Source organism: Hyla sarda, chromosome 10 (assembly GCF_029499605.1).
Source record: "Hyla sarda isolate aHylSar1 chromosome 10, aHylSar1.hap1, whole genome shotgun sequence".
In the NCBI taxonomy this organism is placed as follows: domain Eukaryota; kingdom Metazoa; phylum Chordata; class Amphibia; order Anura; family Hylidae; genus Hyla; species Hyla sarda.
Window position 1 is genome coordinate 140,121,362 of NC_079198.1, and position 17,662 is coordinate 140,139,023.

At 44.6% G+C, this 17,662-nt stretch overlaps 1 protein-coding gene across 6 annotated transcripts in view; it reads left to right on the top strand.

Moving 5' to 3' along the window:
• PLEKHG5 (pleckstrin homology and RhoGEF domain containing G5) overlaps window positions 1-17,662 on the top strand; it is a 351,187-nt gene that overhangs the window by 279,256 nt on the left and 54,269 nt on the right. The gene's annotated exons all lie outside the window — the stretch shown is intronic.

Genomic DNA, 17,662 nt, shown 5'->3' on the forward strand with positions numbered 1-17,662 from the left:
CAGGGGCACGCCACTCATGATGTCGCGCCACGCCCCCTCAATGCAAGTCTATGGGAGGGGGCGTGGCGGCAGCCACGCCCCCTCTCATAGACTTGCATTGAGGGGGCGTGGTGTGATGTCACAAGGGGCATGCCCCTGACATAATGACCCCCGCAGCCCGCTCCCAGCATTCGGAACAAAATGTTCCAAACGCTGGGGCAGTGGAGTACCCCTTTAATAGAAGGCCTAGTACTGGCCATACACTTTCAATAGCTGGAGGCCGAGTGCGCTATACGTATAAGATAGTCTACTGTAGCCCCAGCAGTTTTAGGCAGTTCATTGTCCCTGCACTCCTCCATGCCCCTAGCGCTGCCATGCCTTCTCTCTGCCCCCGCACTGATGTCTCCTCCTCCTACTCTTATCGCAGTTTGCAATAAATCTTCTCTCCTCTGCCCATTCCATCCCCTTTCCCTGCCCGTGCTCTAACCATTCTCTGTGCCTGCCTGCCAGACAGTTAAATCATACTTTACCATGAGGTTGGCCAGACAGTTAAATCATACTTTACCATGAGGTTGGTCCGGCGGAAGGATGTTTAAAACTCCCGGACAATCTCCGCAGCCTTAGACCAATGCAATCAGGAGGTGTACCGGAAGTCTCATAGACTTGCATGGGACTTCCAGTACGGTGATAGTAAAGTTTGAGTGATTTCATCCTATATACCATTCGCACTTATATACCTCATAGTAGTATAATATAATATCAATCACACAGTATCATCCATCCTCGTGGTGGGTCGGCATCTTGGGTGTTTGACTAGGTGTTAGGTATAACCTATAGAGAGGCATGTGCATACAGCGACCAGGTGTCCACCACCTCTATAGATGTAACCAGATTCCTTGGAATGCCAGAAATCCATTCTCTCCATCCCAGGATCTGCTGTTCTACAAAACAATGGAAGTTGTACTGTGCAATTATCTCTGTCAGTAATGTGGGGGTATGTACTGACAGCTCCAGCATCTGATGAATGTATCTTTATCTTCATTATTATTATTATTTATTTTATTATCATTTTATTATTATTATTTGTATTTATTTATTTATTATTCATATATTCATTTATTTATATATTTATTTATTTATTATCATTTGTTTATTTATTATTAATTATTTATTTATGGTGTTATCAGGCTGTAGTCAATTTGAAGACCTAGGTCTCCAAACCGTTGACCTCCAGCTGTTGCAAAACTACAACTCCCAGCATGCCCGGACAGCCATCGGCTGTCCGGGCATGCTGGGAGTTGTAGTTTTGTAACAGCTGGAGGACCACACTTTGGAGACCACTGCTTTAGACTCTCAATATGAGATCAGTGGGACAGCTCCAGCATCTGATGGTCGTACCTTTATCGTCATTATTATTATTATTCTTTTTTTTATTTTATTATAATTTTCTTATTATTATTTATATTTATTTATTATTCATATATTCATTTATTTATATTATTATTTATTTATTTATTATTATGTTTTTTATCAATTATTTATTTTTGGTGTTATCAGCCTGTAGTCAATTTGATGACCTAGGTCTCCAAACTGTTGACCTCCAGCTGTTGCAAAACTACAACTCCCAGCATGCCCGGACAGCCATCAGCTGTCCGGGCATGCTGGGAGTTGTAGTTTTGGAACAGCTGGAGGACCACACTTTGAAGACCACTGCTTTAGACTCTCAATATGAGATCAGTGGGACAGCTCCAGCATCTGATGGTCGTACCTTTATCGTCATTATTATTATCCTTTTTTTTTTATTTTATTATAATTTTCTTATTATTATTTGTATTTATTTATTATTCATATATTCATTTAATTATATATTTATTTATTATTATTATTATTATTTGTTATTAATTATTTATTTATGGTGTTATCAGGCTGTAGTCAATTTGATGACCTAGGTTGCCAAACTGTTGACCTCCAGCTGTTGCAAAACTACAACTCCCAGCATGCCCGGACAGCCGAGGCTGTCCGGGCATGCTGGGAGTTGTAGTTTTGCAACAGCTGGAGGACCACACTTTGGAGACCACTGTTTTTGACTCTCAATATGAGATCAGTGGGACAGCTCCAGCATCTGATGGTCGTACCTTTATCGTCATTATTATTATTATTCTTTTTTATTTTATTATAATTTTCTTATTATTATTTGTATTTATTTATTATTCATATATTCATTTATTTATATATTTATTTATTTATTTATTATTATTATTATTATTATTTATTATTAATTTTTTTTTTTTTTTGGTGTTATCAGCCTGTAGTCTATTTGATGACCTAGGTCTCAAAACTGTTGACCTCCAGCTGTTGCAAAACTACAACTCCCAGCATGCCCGGACAGCCATCAGCTGTCCGGGCATGCTGGGAGTTGTAGTTTTGGAACAGCTGGAGGACCACACTTTGAAGACCACTGCTTTAGACTCTCAATATGAGATCAGTGGGACAGCTCCAGCATCTGATGGTCGTACCTTTATCGTCATTATTATTATTCTTTTTTTAATTTTATTATAATTTTCTTATTATTATTTGTATTTATTTATTATTCATATATTCATTTAATTATATATTTATTTATTATTATTATTATTTGTTATTAATTATTTATTTATTTATTGTGTTATCAGGCTGTAGTCAATTTGATGACCTAGGTTGCCAAACTGTTGACCTCCAGCTGTTGCAAAACTACAACTCCCAGCATGCCCGGACAGCCTCGGCTGTCCGGGCATGCTGGGAGTTGTAGTTTTGCAACAGCTGGAGGACCACACTTTGGAGACCACTGTTTTTGACTCTCAATATGAGATCAGTGGGACAGCTCCAGCATCTGATGATTGGCCGATCACAGCTATAATCTTTGGGGAATCCAAGAGTAAGTGTGTTACTCCCCCCCACAGTGCCCCCGCAGGCGGAATGAAGCATCGCACTTTGCCCATTGAAGGCATCAGGGCACATTTGTCAAGGCTGGCGCTTTATACATTTCATATAAAAAATGCATAAACATAAAACATAAAATGTATGAGCAGCCATAGATATGTTCTACAGTTTATTGCATATTTTCTGTATTTTACAATCATAATTCTGTCAATAACTTGTCGGCCCTTTCCTTTCCAGTTAAAGGGGTTATCCAGGAAAAAACTTTATATATATATATGTATATATATATATATATATATATATATATATATATATATATATATCAACTGGCTCCAGAAAGTTAAACAGATTTGTAAATTACTTCTATTAAAAAATCTTAATCCTTTCAGTACTTATGAGCTTCTGAAGTTTAGGTTGTTCTTTTCTGTCTAAGTCCTCTCTGATGATACCTGTCTCGGGAACCGCCCAGTTTAGAAGCAAACCCCCATAGCAAACCTCTTCTAAACTGGGCGGTTCCCGAGACACGTGCCACCAGAGAGTATTAAGACAGAAAAGAACAACCTTAACTTCAGAAGCTAATAAGTACTGAAAGGATTAAGATTTTTTAATAGAAGTAATTTACAAATCTGTTTAACTTTCTGGAGCCAGTTGATATATAAAAAATTTTTTTTTCCTGGATAACCCCTTTAACCCCTTCCACATTTGGGTGACAACAATCCACAATTGTTGCACAAATATGGCATGCGCCATAACTTACATTCCTTTACATGTTTGTTCTTTAGCGGCGCCCATATGATCATACACCTACCCCCCCCCCCCCCATCATGGAGGCAGCAGATGCACCTTAAAAATGTAAACATAGAATATACGTTGTCCGTTTCCTCCTTAGATCTATATTAATTAACAGAATTGATACTTTCAACTCAAATGGGCTTAAACTATAACTGCGGCTCATTGGGTTTACATTGAAATGATGCGATGACCTTTGGATTATACCATCTGTGGAGCACGCGCTGCGCCGGGAAATCTCCTGCCATTTACGTAAACTGCTCAATAAAAGCTCAATTGATGTATAATGGAAAGTTCTGTCCTTTCTTCTTGCTGTCAGTGAATGGAAAACCTCTGAGATTTACTTTCAAAGTGGGACATTTTGTTGACTTGGTCAGATGATGATCGCTGAGGTGAACAGGTGAACTGTATTGTAGCTTTCAATGACAGCAAGCAGAGGCCTTGTAAAACTGGAGGAATAGATGGATAATGGAATTAAAGGGTTATTCCAGGAATTTTTATATATAACTGGCTCCAGAAAGTTAAACAGATTTGTAAATGACATCTATTAAAAAATCTTAATCCATCCAATAATTATCAGCTGCTGAAGTTGAGTTGTTCTTTTCTGTCTGACAACAGTGCTCTCTGCTGACATCTCTGCTTGTCTAAGGAACTGCACAGAGTAGAAGAGGTTTGTGATGGGGATTTTCTTCCACTCTGGACAGTTCCCGAGACATGTGTCATCAGAGAGCACTTAGACAGAAAAGAACAACTCAACTTCAGCAGCATATATATATATATATATATATATATATATATATATATATATATAGTATATACAAAAAAAGAGGATTGCAGCAGCACACATTGGTCAAAAAATTGAGGCTCTTAGCCCACTTTTTGATCAAAACGTGTCCCCCATCCACCACGGGGAGGTGGCCTCATTTAGGATGGGACCCTAACACAAATTCTGAGCCTAACACTCAAATATCCACTCACCTCTGCTGGGCATATAGCCTCTGACTAGGTGACATGCTGGATCCATAAACGATTTAAAACTCCACCTGTGAAAAAGGGGGAGGGGTGCACAGCTAAAGAGGGGGCCATTTCCCCCTGAGTTGTACAAACAAGCAAAAAGAAAAATAGCCGGCACAACAGCCTAATACACGGGTGCACGCTGCCATGGCAGATACAGAGTATACAAAAAAGGAGGATTGCAGCACCTCAAAAAATTGAGGCTCTTAGCGCACTTTTTGATCAAAACGTGTCCCCCCATCCACCACGGGGAGGTGGCCTTATTTAGGATGGGACCCTAGCACAAATTCTGAGCCTAACGCTCAAATATATATATATAAAGTTTTTTTTCCTTGATAACCCCTTTAAGTGATCCAAGCTTAAAGGAGATATGACATAGGGAAAAAGGTATCCCTTATGTGCAGGATAGGATAGTTTTAGATCACGGAGGGTCTGACCGCTGGGAACCCACGCAATCTCCTATAGGGGGCCCCAGCTCTCCCCAGCTATCTTCGGCTTTCCCATATAGATATATGGACGGGGCATGGCGGCCCCAGCTTCGGGTGGGGGTCGTGAATCGCCGCTCCTGGCAAGAGCTGGAGTCCCCTTACAGAAGATCATGTTTTGTCCCAGTGATCGGACCCCCGTGATCTAAAACTTATCCCCTATCCTGCGGATAAAGTTTTTCACTATAAGACTCCTCCTTTAATTTAACAAAACCATAAAATTGCAGACATGATGTATACCGCACGACACGACCGGAAACAAATCGCACTTGTCTGTAATAAATGGCGCCTGGCTGTGAAATGCCTTGCGGTGTACATGGTGCGTCACTTGTCTTACAGTTCACACATTTTCCCAAAACAATTCTAATCATTGGAGGCAGATGTGAGTCGTCCATGTGTTTCTGGGAGGATTCCAATATGGCCGACAGTCTTGCGCACAATGGAGAACTACTTGCCCCAGCTTTTCTAGACTGTAAAATCTGTAAAGTTTTCATATTGCTTCTATTGTCACTAAAGGGGAAATGTATCAGCTGGCGTGCACCTGCAAAATTACCTGCGCATTGTGTTTTAATTTTGTGCATTGTTTTGCGCCAAAGTGGTCAATTTTGCGATATTGTTCTGTTGTCTGCCTTGGCATCTGCATTTCTCTTGTTGTGCGCTTCCAGGGGGCATACTTAGCAGGTGCAATGAATTTATCACTTGCACACAAAAAAAAAAAAAAAAAATCTGCGCAAATGTGCACCAGTGACCGGCTGGCATAGGATGGTGTGGTGTGACATCACTGATCCAGGAGGCGTGGTCTGCCTTGTACCTCAGTGATGTCATTATTATTATTATTTTATTATAATTTTCTTATTATTTAAATTTTGTTATTCATTTATTATTTATATATTCCTTTATTTATTTATTTAATTTATTTATATCTTTTTATTTATTTATGGTGTTTCAGCCTGTAGTCAATTTGATGACATAGGTCTCCAAACTATTGACTTCCAGCTCTTGCAAAACTACAACTCCCAGCATGCCAGGACAGCCAAAGGCTGTCCGGGCATCCTGGGAGTTGTAGTTTTGAAACAGCTGGAGGACCACACTTTAGAGACAACTACTTTAGACTTTCAATATGACTGTGGTTTTCAAATTGTTCACCTCCAGCTGTTGCAAAACTACAACTCCCAGCATGCCCGGACAGGGGGGGGGGGGGGGTCCGACTCCAGAATCCTCTTGATCAGCTGCTTGATGGAATGATGGGCACCACATACCTTTTATTGTTTACCAGACACAGCGCCATACTATTAGTAGTGGCTGTGCCTGGTATTACAGCTTAGGACCCTTAACCAGACACAAGTCGCACCATAACCATTGTGATATGCAAACAATAAGACATTAAATCTGTGGAGCTGGAGAACCCCTTACTGCATTAGAAATGCTCTTGGGGCCAGGGCCAGAAGGGACCTTAAAGGGGTTCTCCACTGCCCTGCCTTCTGGAGCTCCGCTCGCAGCGTTCGGAAGTTTATTACTCCGAACGCTGTGTGCGGGCTTCCGTGTTCAAGGCCACCCCCTTGTGACGTCACGCCCGCCCCCTCAACGACCCTTCCCATAGACTTTCGCTGAGGGGGCGGGCGTGACGTCACGAGGGGGCGGCCTCGAACACGGAAGCCCGCACACAGCGTTCGGAGTAATAAACTTCCAGACGCTGCGAGCGGAGCTCCAGAAGGCAGGGCAGTGGAGAACCCCTTTAACCACCCTTAATCCATGGAGCCAGGGCCATAGCTATAGAGGTAGCAGTTGCACAGGGGCCCTGGTGCCTAAGGGGGCCCCAAAGCACATCTGCCGCATAAGAGACCAGTATTTTAATTGGCTTATGGGGCCCTGTTACAGATATTGCATCGGGGCCCAAAAGTTACAAGCTACACCACTGCATGGAGCCTTTGCAGTAATGTCCAATTAGTCAGTCCACCCTGGCCCATCACCATTTCACCCATAGTCAGCTACCGGAACATAGGCCAAAAGAAGAAAAATGCCCTAGAGGGTCAGGGGCTTGTAGGTCAGGTCAGGGGCTTGTAGGTCAGGTCAGGGGCTTGTAGGTCAGGTCTGGGGCTTGTAGGTCAGGTCTGGGGCTTTTAGTTCAGGTCTGGGGCTTGTAGTTCAGGTCTGGGGCTTGAGGGTCAGGTCTGGGGCTTGAGGGTCAGGTCTGGGGCTTGTAGGTCAGGTCAGGGGCTTGAAGGTTAGGTCAGGGGCTTGTAGGTCCAGTCAGGGGCTTGTAGGTCTAGTCAGGGGCTCGTAGGTCTGGTCAGAGGCTTCTGTGTCAGGTCAGGGGCTCGTAGGTCTGGTCAGGGGCTTCTGTGTCAGGTCAGGGGCTTCTGGGTAATGTCAGGGGCTTGTAGGTCTGGTCAGGGGCTTGCAGGTCGAGTCAGGGGCTTGCAGGTCTAGTCAGGGGCCTCTGTGTCAGGTCAGGGGCTCGTAGGTCTGGTCAGGGGCTTGTAGGTCAGGTCAGGGGCTCGTAGGTCTGGTCAGGGGCTCGTAGGTCTGGTCAGGGGATTGTAGGTCTGGTCAGGGGCTTGTAGGTCTGGTCAGGGGCTTGTAGGTCTGGTCAGGGGCTTGTAGGTCTGGTCAGGGGCTTGTAGGTCTGGTCAGGGGCTTGTAGGTCAGGTCAGGGGCTTGTAGGTCTGGTCAGGGGCTTGTAGGTCTGGTCAGGGGCTTCTGGGTCATGTCAGGGGCTTGTAGGTCTGGTCAGGGGCTTGTAGGTCTGGTCAGGGGCTTGTAGGTCTGGTCAGGGGCTTGTAGGTCAGGTCATGGGCTTGTAGGTCTGGTCAGGGGCTTGTAGGTCTGGTCAGGGGCTTCTGGGTCATGTCAGGGGCTTCTGGGTCATGTCAGGGGCTTCTGGGTCATGTTAGGGGCTTCTGGGTCATGTCAGGGGCTTCTGGGTCATGTTAGGGGCTTGCAGGTCTAGTCAGGGGCTTCTATGTTAGGTCAGGGCATGTACATATGGTTCCTGTGCCTACATTATCCAGTATTACTGTCCGGGTATAGTACAGGCCCATAGTTTATCAGTAAGCCCATAAACAGGTCTCCAGGGAGATCACAATCATAACACACGAGCTCTTCTAATGGTGTTCGGAGAAGATTACCCCATATATCTGTCAGTAGGTTCCTCCAGCACTAATAGTATCAAAGGTGAATCACATAGTGAAGCCTTAGTCACCGCAATAAGTGCTACTTGTCACAGTCACATCCCAGAGACAGCGGGATTCACATGGTCAGAGCTGGAAACGTGAGGAGCTTGGACGGACCTGCTCCAACTCTGGACGACAACAAGAATTCATGGCCAAATTTGGATAATCTTTTTTCTCAATATTTTTGGTCTTCACCAATTTTACATTCACCCGGATTTCATACTGGACAATGAAGGGTCTATGGACCAGGACCTGGAATGTGCAGGATGGGAAGACCTACAACCTGGCTGGAGAGAATTACCTAAAAAACATCACCACTCTGAATTATTACCCCACCACTGACCATGACGTGGAGTTGGTGGTGGCTGCCGGGTTGGTGGCTGCGAGGATCCAACTTTTTAATTCCCAAACTTCGGCCAAGAAAAAGGTTACTGAAGTTCGGATCGGATCTCAGCCGAAGCCACCGCTCAAGAAATCCAAGTCCCTGGAGAGAATATTAGACAAGAACACTGAGGTATAAGAGGAAATTAGGTCAAGTTTTCGGTGGCATCTGACGGGCGCTGTGCTTGGGCAGATCCTGTAGGGAGTCATTTGAATAATCCTATAATAAGACGCCTTGTTATTCTGCTTTGAGGAGTTACCTGCCTTAAAGGGAAAGTAAACGTGGTAATCTGCAATGTAAAGCTGGGGTCAGAGGTTAAGCTCGTCCCGTTGTGGGTTTTATACATTGTTGGTTTTGGAGGTTCTTTTTTCTTTTGCAGATGCTTTAGTATTTGTATTTAAGTTTATGAATATTACAGCAATGTGAAATGAAGAATAGAACCGCGCCATCTTGCATGGGACTTTCTTAAAGTGAACCTCCCAAAATATCTTGTGGGCCAAGAGGAAGTATGAATCAGAGCATTTCTCTTAATAAACTTAAGTAGGTTACAATGTTTCTTTAGTATAAAGCTTTATAGTTACTATATAAGTAGCCATGAAAGTCTTCATTTTCTCTCAGAACCACGGCCCTCTAGATGGGGCAAAACTACAACTCCCAGCATGCCTTGGGTCTAGGTCAGGGTTTTCAAGATGTGGACCTGGAGCTGTTGCAAAACTACAACACCCAGCATTCCCGATTAGCCATTGGCCCTTTAGATCTAGGTCAGGGTCTAGGCTAGTGGTTTTCAAATTGTTGACCTCCAGCTGTTGCAAAACTACAGCTCCCAGCATGCCTGGACAGCCTTAAACATGAGTGGTCTCTAATCTGAGTTGTAGTTTTGCAAACAGCTGGAGGTCATCAATTTGGAGACCACTACCCTAGGGCAAAATTTCTAACCCTGTGTCTTTCTAAATGAAAAAGTAGGCTCTTAGGGCATGCTGGGAGTTGTAGTTTTCCAACAGCTGGAAAGACACAAAGTGAGAAATGCTGCACAAGGGCAGTGGTCTCCAAAATGTGGAGCTCCAGCTGTTGCACAACTACAATCCTCATCATGCCCAGACAGCCTTGAACATCAGTGGTCTCCAATCTGTTTGAAGACCACTACACAAGAGGATCTGGCCCATTTACAGTTATATACACTTCTTATTGCATACGGATAAGGCTCGGATAGATATCGCGTTGGGATGAGGCATGTCCTCGGTCAGATAGTTGACTGTGTAGGGGGTCTTGTATCTGGGGGTTTCCCAACAATCGTATGGTAAAGGTAATCTGTCAGATGTATGTCATGCTCAGAGCTTAAGTGCCAAGAGGTTCTGAGTCAAAACATGCATGCCTCTTCCCTCCCCCACCCCTCCCTGTTTTGACTGAATCCAATCAGGGAGGGTGGGGGAGGGAGAAGGCATGCATGTTGTGACTTAGCACCACCTCCTTGACCCTTGAGCTCCTAGAGTGACATAGATCTGACAGATTCCCTTAAACAGAGCCCATTGAAATCCATGACTGTCCTTGTAATGCAAGAACTCTAAAAATCAAGCAAAGCAAGACTGTTATTTGCAACAATTTTCTGCTCTGACTGGGGGAGGTGGCTATTTAAAGCAGACTACCCCTTTAAGAAAGTCATCATTCATCCCTCATGTTGGAAGAGTTATACGTTGGAGCCCCAATGCAGAATCTTTCCTAGAGCCCGTGACCTATCATGTGCCATTGATAACACTGGTATCTTCTTATGTTATACTACGACATCCAACATGTCAGCTCTCGGTTACATGATAGGGCTATTCTATGACACCTGGATGGTAACAATTTGACTACTTAAGAATAACAGTCTTAAAGGGGCACTCCAGAGTAAAAATATCAAATCACCTGGTGTCAGAAAGCTATACAGATTTGTAAATTACTTCATCTAAAAAGCTTAATCCTCTCAGTATTTATCAGCTGCTGTATGCTCCACAGGAAGTTGTGTAGTTCTTTCCATTCTGACCACAGTGCTCTCTGCTGCCACCTCTGTCTGTGTTAGAAACTGTCCAGAGCAGGAGCAAATCCCCATAGCAAACAGGACAGTTCCTGACATGGACAGAGGTGGCAGCAGAGAACACTGTGGTCAGACTGGCAAGAACTACACAACTTCCTGTGGAGCATACAGCAGCTGATAAGTACTAGGAGGATTAAGATTCTTAAATAGAAGTAATTAACAAATCTGTTTAACTTTTTGCCACTAGTACCCCTTTAAGGTTCCCATACACATTAGACATATGTCAGCTGAACCCCCGAACCGACCATGTAATGTGTATAGGGGACCCTAAAAAGATTAAGTCTGGGGAGAGAACGATTGGACAAATTGACTTCCAACTGCCTGATCCCTGTGTGCTTGGATAGATAAGTTGTCATCATAGGTGTCTGGCAGTGGCTTACCTCTCCTCTCCATTTAGAACACATACATGCTAGTTCATATGTATGGTGTCAAACAGCGTCTCATGGCGGGTCTAGATTTCAGGGGGGGGGGCAAAAGGGAAAATTGCCCATGACCCTCCCCCACCCTGTATCGTGGTTTGCGCAGACCATGTGTCACATGACATTATGTACATTAATATGTCATCCCTTTACCTTGATATCCAGATAACACAAAGTAGCTTATCAGAGTGATGTGTGTAGTGAGAGGCTGATAGCAGACCCTCCAGGGAATATACTGATTATATATATATACATGATTGCTCTATAATGGCTTGTACAAGGTCTAGTGGGTAAAGGTTATCCTCTAAGACAACAGAGGGTAATACATGAGCAAACACCGGGGGGCAGTATCTGTAATCCTGCTGCGTACGGTGGGCAATCGGAATCCAATGGTCTGGAATGGGAAAATGTATCATTGATTGTTATCACCGCGTATGAGTGCGAGGATACAAAATGATATACTGGGGCAGTGGTCTTCAAACTGCGAACCTCCAGCTGTTGCAAAACTACAACTCCCAGCATGCCCGGACAGCCAACGGCTGTCCGGGCATGCTGGGAGTTGTAGTTTTGCAACATCTGTTTAGAAACCATTGCACTAGTGGTCTCCTGGTTAGAGCAAACAGAGATACTGCTTGTAAAATGAAACGTTCTAAAACTTTCAAATATGGTTTTTGTAACAATGTTTCCCTTATGTTAAAGGGGTACTCTGGCGGAAAACAATTTTTTTTTTTCAAATCAGCCGGTGCCAGAAAGTTAAACAGATTTGTAAATCACTTTTATTTAAAAATCTTAATCCTTCCAGTACTTATCAGCTGCTGTATGCTCCACAGGAAGTTGTGTAGTTCTTACCAGGCTGACCACAGTGCTCCCTGCTGACACCTCTGTCCACGTCAGGAACTGTCCAGAGCAGGAGCAAATCCCCATAGCAAACCTCTCCTGCTCTGGACAGTTCCTGACGTGGACAGAGGTGTCAGCAGAGAGCACTGTGGTCAGCCTGGTAAGAACTACGGTACACAACTTCCTGTGGAGCATACAGCAGCTGATAAATACTGGAAGGATTCAGATTTTTTAATAGAAGTAATTTACAAATCTGTATAACTTTCTGGCACCAGTTGATTTAAAAAAAAAATGTTTTCCAGTGGAGCACCCTTTAAGATCTCTGCTTGCTGTCATCCAATTGGATATTTTATACATCGGTCATGGTCATGTGACGGACGCACAGCTTGTCACCTGACAGAACTCTACTAACCGGGCTCTTCAGCATCGATTCATATATAGTCAGTATTTTTACCAGAACCAGGAGTCCAAAAGACAAAACAAAGGTGCAAATCAATTCAATTAGGGTACAGTCACACGCGCGGATTACATGTGGATTTTCAGCTGCGTATCTGCTGCGGAAAATGCGCAGCAGATTTTGCTACCATTGACTTCAATGGTTCCGAAGGAAAAATTGCCCCTATTGGGGATTTTCTGCTGACCCATTGAAGTCAATGGCAGGAAAATCTGCTGCGGATTTTCCGCAGCAGATACACAGCAGAAAATCCGACGTACACTTAGGTTTTGTTTCAACACAGCTTATTTCTGATGTGTTTTTTATTTCTTTTTTTATCTGAAAAAAAACTTCCAGAAAAAAAAAAAAAAAAAATGCCCCCCCCCCAATAAAAACTACCACAAATTTTTACAGCATTGTTGCGTCTTTTTATTTTTATCTTTTCTGACAACTTGTCTGGGATTTTTTTGTTTTCATAGAAAATGTGAAAATTGCTTTTTTTAAGCGTTTGGCAGTTTCCAGAATGGCGCATTTCACGCAGATGAAAGTGTTCAAGAGTTGGAAAAAACTGCAGAAAAAAATGTCAATGTTAAACCCATTTCGCATTTTTTTCTTGCCATTTTCCCCTCCCATAGAAGTCCAATGCCCAGATTCCGAGAAAAAACACCACAGCGGCAACAGACTGTAATTTTAGAAAACCGCCATTGAGCAAAAAACAAAAGAAAAGTGAAAAAGCGGGGAAAAAAAATCGCCAAATGGGATTTTGTGTTTCATAATTTCCTATTAACTCCCTGCTAACATCTGACCGCTACGTTTTTCCCACAAAATGTGTCGCATTTCCACCGGCAGAACATGCTGGCGCTAGGACAGCTCGGAATTGTGCCGTCTCTTTAGATGACAATGCATTTCCGAGCAGATTCGATAATCGGAATTTCCGCGGCAGATGTTTCCGATGCAGAAATCTCACTGTGTACACAGTACAGCAGAATCCCATTGAAAACAATAGGAGTCTGCTGCAATGAAATTTCCAAGAGGAATTTTCTTGCCGGATTCTGCTCGGAAATTTCGCCATGTGAACGAGGCCTCAGGCATGGATTCCCCAAAACTGACATATAAAGTTTTTTTTTGTTTGTTTTTTGAGCCAAAAACGCAGCGGCCAAATGTTGGTTGGGAGTCAATGGGGAAATATGAAATGTTGGATCTACATGAGGTTTATCTTTTTAGGCTTTTTTTTCATCCTTTGTTGCATTTTTAGGCTCAGTGGCGTCCCTCCCCCCCCCCCCCCCCCCCCAAAATTATGGCATGATGGAAATTGTGATGTTTACCAAACGGTGTGCCTCCAGCTGTTTCAAAACCACAACCCCCAGGGGTTGTAGTTTTGCAACAGCTGGAGATCCTCAGTTTGGAGACCACTGGCCTAGACCCTGACCTTAACCCTAGGCATGCTGGGAGTTTTAGTTTTGCAACATTAAGAGGTCCACAGTTTAGATACGTAGCATCTAGGTCAGTGGTTTTCAAACTGCGGCCCTCCAGATTTTTGCAAAACTACAACTCCCAGCATGCCCGGACAGCCAACGACTGTCTGGGCATGCTGGGAGTTGTAGTTTTGCAAATACTCCTTATCCTACAGCAGTGTTTCCCAGGGTGCCTCCAGCTGTTGCAAAACTACAATTCCCAGCATGCCCGGACAGCCAACCGGGTTGTAGTTTTGCAATATCCTCAGTTTGGAGACCACTGGCCAGCAGCTGTCCGGGCATGCTGGGAGTTGTAGTTTTGCAAATACTCCTTCATCTACGGCAGTGTTTCCCAGGGTGCCTCCAGCTGTTGCAAAATTACCCTTAACCCTGGGCATGCTGGGAGTTGTAGTTTTGCAACATCTGGAGGGCTGCTGTTTAAAAACCACTGACCAAGATGCTACGTATTTAAACTGTGGACATCCTGATGTTGCAAAACTAAAACTCCCAGCATACCTAGGGTTAAGGTCTGGGTCTAGGCAAGTGGTCTCCAAACTGTGGACCTCCAGCTGTTGCAAAACTACAACTCCCAGCATTCCTGGACAGCCACTGGTGTAAACCATAGGGCCCACTACTGAAATGCTCAGATGCCATCACCTGTTTTTGGAAATTATAGGGTTTTCCTATAAGACATAGGAATATATTGTATATATATTGATCCACTATGGATTCCTTATGGGGGTCTCCAAGATAAGACACCTTCCCCCTTATTTGGCTGTAGCCCCCATTAACTCCTTGTCATCTAATTTGCAATAATATAGCGTCACAATGTCCTCCGCCCGTCTTTCTCCTGCAGCGTCTTACAGATCTGTGTGACTTTTCACAAAATGTTTGTCTCCAGGGATTGAGGAGGAACAGGTTTTAGTGCAGCGTCTGGAGGCTCCAGGTTTCCTAGAAATCTTGTGACCATCGTGTTAGACAGACTCAGCGTCTAGATATGTTACTGTATATATGTGAGGATGGCGGCAGACGAGGGCATTACCTTACCACACTCAGGGGCAAGGCTGGGGGGGGGGGGGGCATTAACAGGAAAAAGTATGTGTCCCCAATGCCAGATCATCACATCACACCCTGGGCCGGGTACAGGTTTATGTGGGCCACAGTGGGTGCCCCGCAGCCTCACCTTCTTCTGATTCTATCACAGTGCCCCCCAACATGGGAAGATCAAGAGAGACATGGGCCCCCCAACAACAGCATGCTCAAGAAGGACATGGGCCCCCCAACAACAGCATGCTGAAGAAGGACAGGGGCCCCCCAACAACAGCATGCTGAAGAAGGACTGGGGCCCCCCAACAACAGCATGCTCAAGAAGGACAGGGGCCCCCCAACAACAGCATGCTCAAGAAGGACATGGGCCCCCCAACAACAGCATGCTCAAGAAGGACAGGGGCCCCCCAACAACAGCATGCTGAAGAAGGACAGGGGCCCCCCAACAACAGCATGCTCAAGAAGGACATGGGCCCCCCAACAACAGCATGCTCAAGAAGGACAGGGGCCCCCCAACAACAGCATGCTCAAGAAGGACATGGGCCCCCCAACAACAGCATGCTCAAGAGAGACATGGGCCCCCCAACAACAGCATGCTCAAGAAGGACAGGGGCCCCCCAACAACAGCATGCTCAAGGGGGACATGGGCCCCCCAACAACAGCATGCTCAAGGGGGACATGGGCCCCCCAACAACAGCATGCTCAAGGGGGACATGGGCCCTCCCCTCAATTACAGCATGCTCACGAGGGAAGTGGTTCCCCAAAAAACAGCATGCTCAAGACTTCCAACAACAGCATGCTCAAGATGGATATGGACTCCTAACAATACCACACTCAAGAGGGACATGAGCCCCCCAACAACAGCATGTTTAAGAGGAATGTGGGCCCCCAACAATACCACACTCAAGAGGGACATGGACCCCCCAACAACAGCATGTTTAAGAGGAATGTGGGCCCCCAACAATACCACACTCAAGAGGGACATGGACCCCCCAACAACAGCATGCTCAAGAGGAACATGCCCCCCACCTCCCCCCAACAGAAATCTTAATAGAGATACAGTCCCCCCAAAAACAAAAAGAGGCTAGTAAAAATAATAAACACCAAACAAAATACGTGTCTGTCTGTATCCTCAGAGCGGTTTCCTTTGTAGCCGACATTCCAGGCCCGGTGACCCGAGGATTCATCTTAAGTGTCCGTCTGTTTATATACATAACATTTCGAAGCTTCGTCACAACACGGATCAGGTGTCCATGAGCAACAAAGACCATTAAACCTGGAATCGCCCGCGCTGCAATCCGATACCGATTTGTTATTTTCTTGTAAAAAAAAAAAATAAATAAAATAAAATAAACAAAAGACAATAAGTCCCAGACGCCACCGGACGGTCGTAACAAAATCCTGGTTACTGCAACCGTGGTCATAATTTTCATGATGGATGGAAATCGCTGCCACTTTATCCCCCCAAAAAGATGACGTTTACGTGACAATAAGACATTTACCGTAAGAGTATAATCATATAATCAGATACGTATAACCAGCGACAGCACTGATTATATGTTTATATTAAATACTATTTTTATAGAATTCTTTCTATCATTTTTATGTTATTCATACTGGACAATTAACCCTATCTATTTCCTCTTTATTCTACGGAACTGGTTATTATTATTAGAGATGAGCGAAGTTACAGTAAATTCGATTCGTCACGAACTTCTCGGCTCGGCAGTTGATGTCTTATCCTGCGTAAATTAGTTCAGCTTTCAGGTGCTCCGGTGGGCTGGAAAAGGTGGATACATTCCTAGGAAAGAGTCTCCTAGGACTGTATCCACCTTTTCCAGCCCACGGGAGCATCTGAAAGCTGAACTAATTTACGCAGGATAAATCATCAACTGCCAAGCCGAGAAGTTCGTGACGAATCGAATTTACTGTAAGTTCGCTCATCCCTAATTATTATATATATTTTTTTATATAATTAATTGTTCTATATTTTAGACTTATTTGGGGTTTTAGGTAACACCAGCTACCTTGTGTACGTTCTACATTACAGTCAGCGATACTATCCTTTTGTCTTTATACATTTACCGTAAGGCTATGTTGACACGGTTGAAATTCTGCTATTCCGCTTACATTCCCGTTCTGCAAAGCTTGCTGGGGAATTTTTGCAGTCTTGTGGAATTTCTGCATGCTTAAAGGGGTACTCCGCCCCTAGACATCTTATCCCCTATCCAAAGGATAGGGGATAAGATGTCTGATCGCGGGGGTCCCGCCGCTGGGGACTACCGCAATCTCGGCTGCTGCACCCCAGACATCCGGTGCACTGAGCGAACTTCGCTCCATGCCGGATGACTGGCGATGCGGGGCGGAGACTCGTGACCTCACGGGCATGACCCCTCCCATAGACTTGGATTGAGATGACGTCACGAGCCGACGGCGCTCCGGCGCTGCACCCGACGCTCTAAACGAACGCCTTATAAGGTGTCTAGGGGCGGAGTGCCCCTTTAAGCAATGTAGGTCTTACTGATGATCTGTTCTCTACTTTGGACAATCTCTACTGTAGTGGCCTCAAAACTGTGGACCTCCAGTTGCTGCAAAACTACAACTCCCAGCATGCCCGGACAGTCGTTGGCTGTCCGGGCATGCTGGGAGTCGTAGTTTTG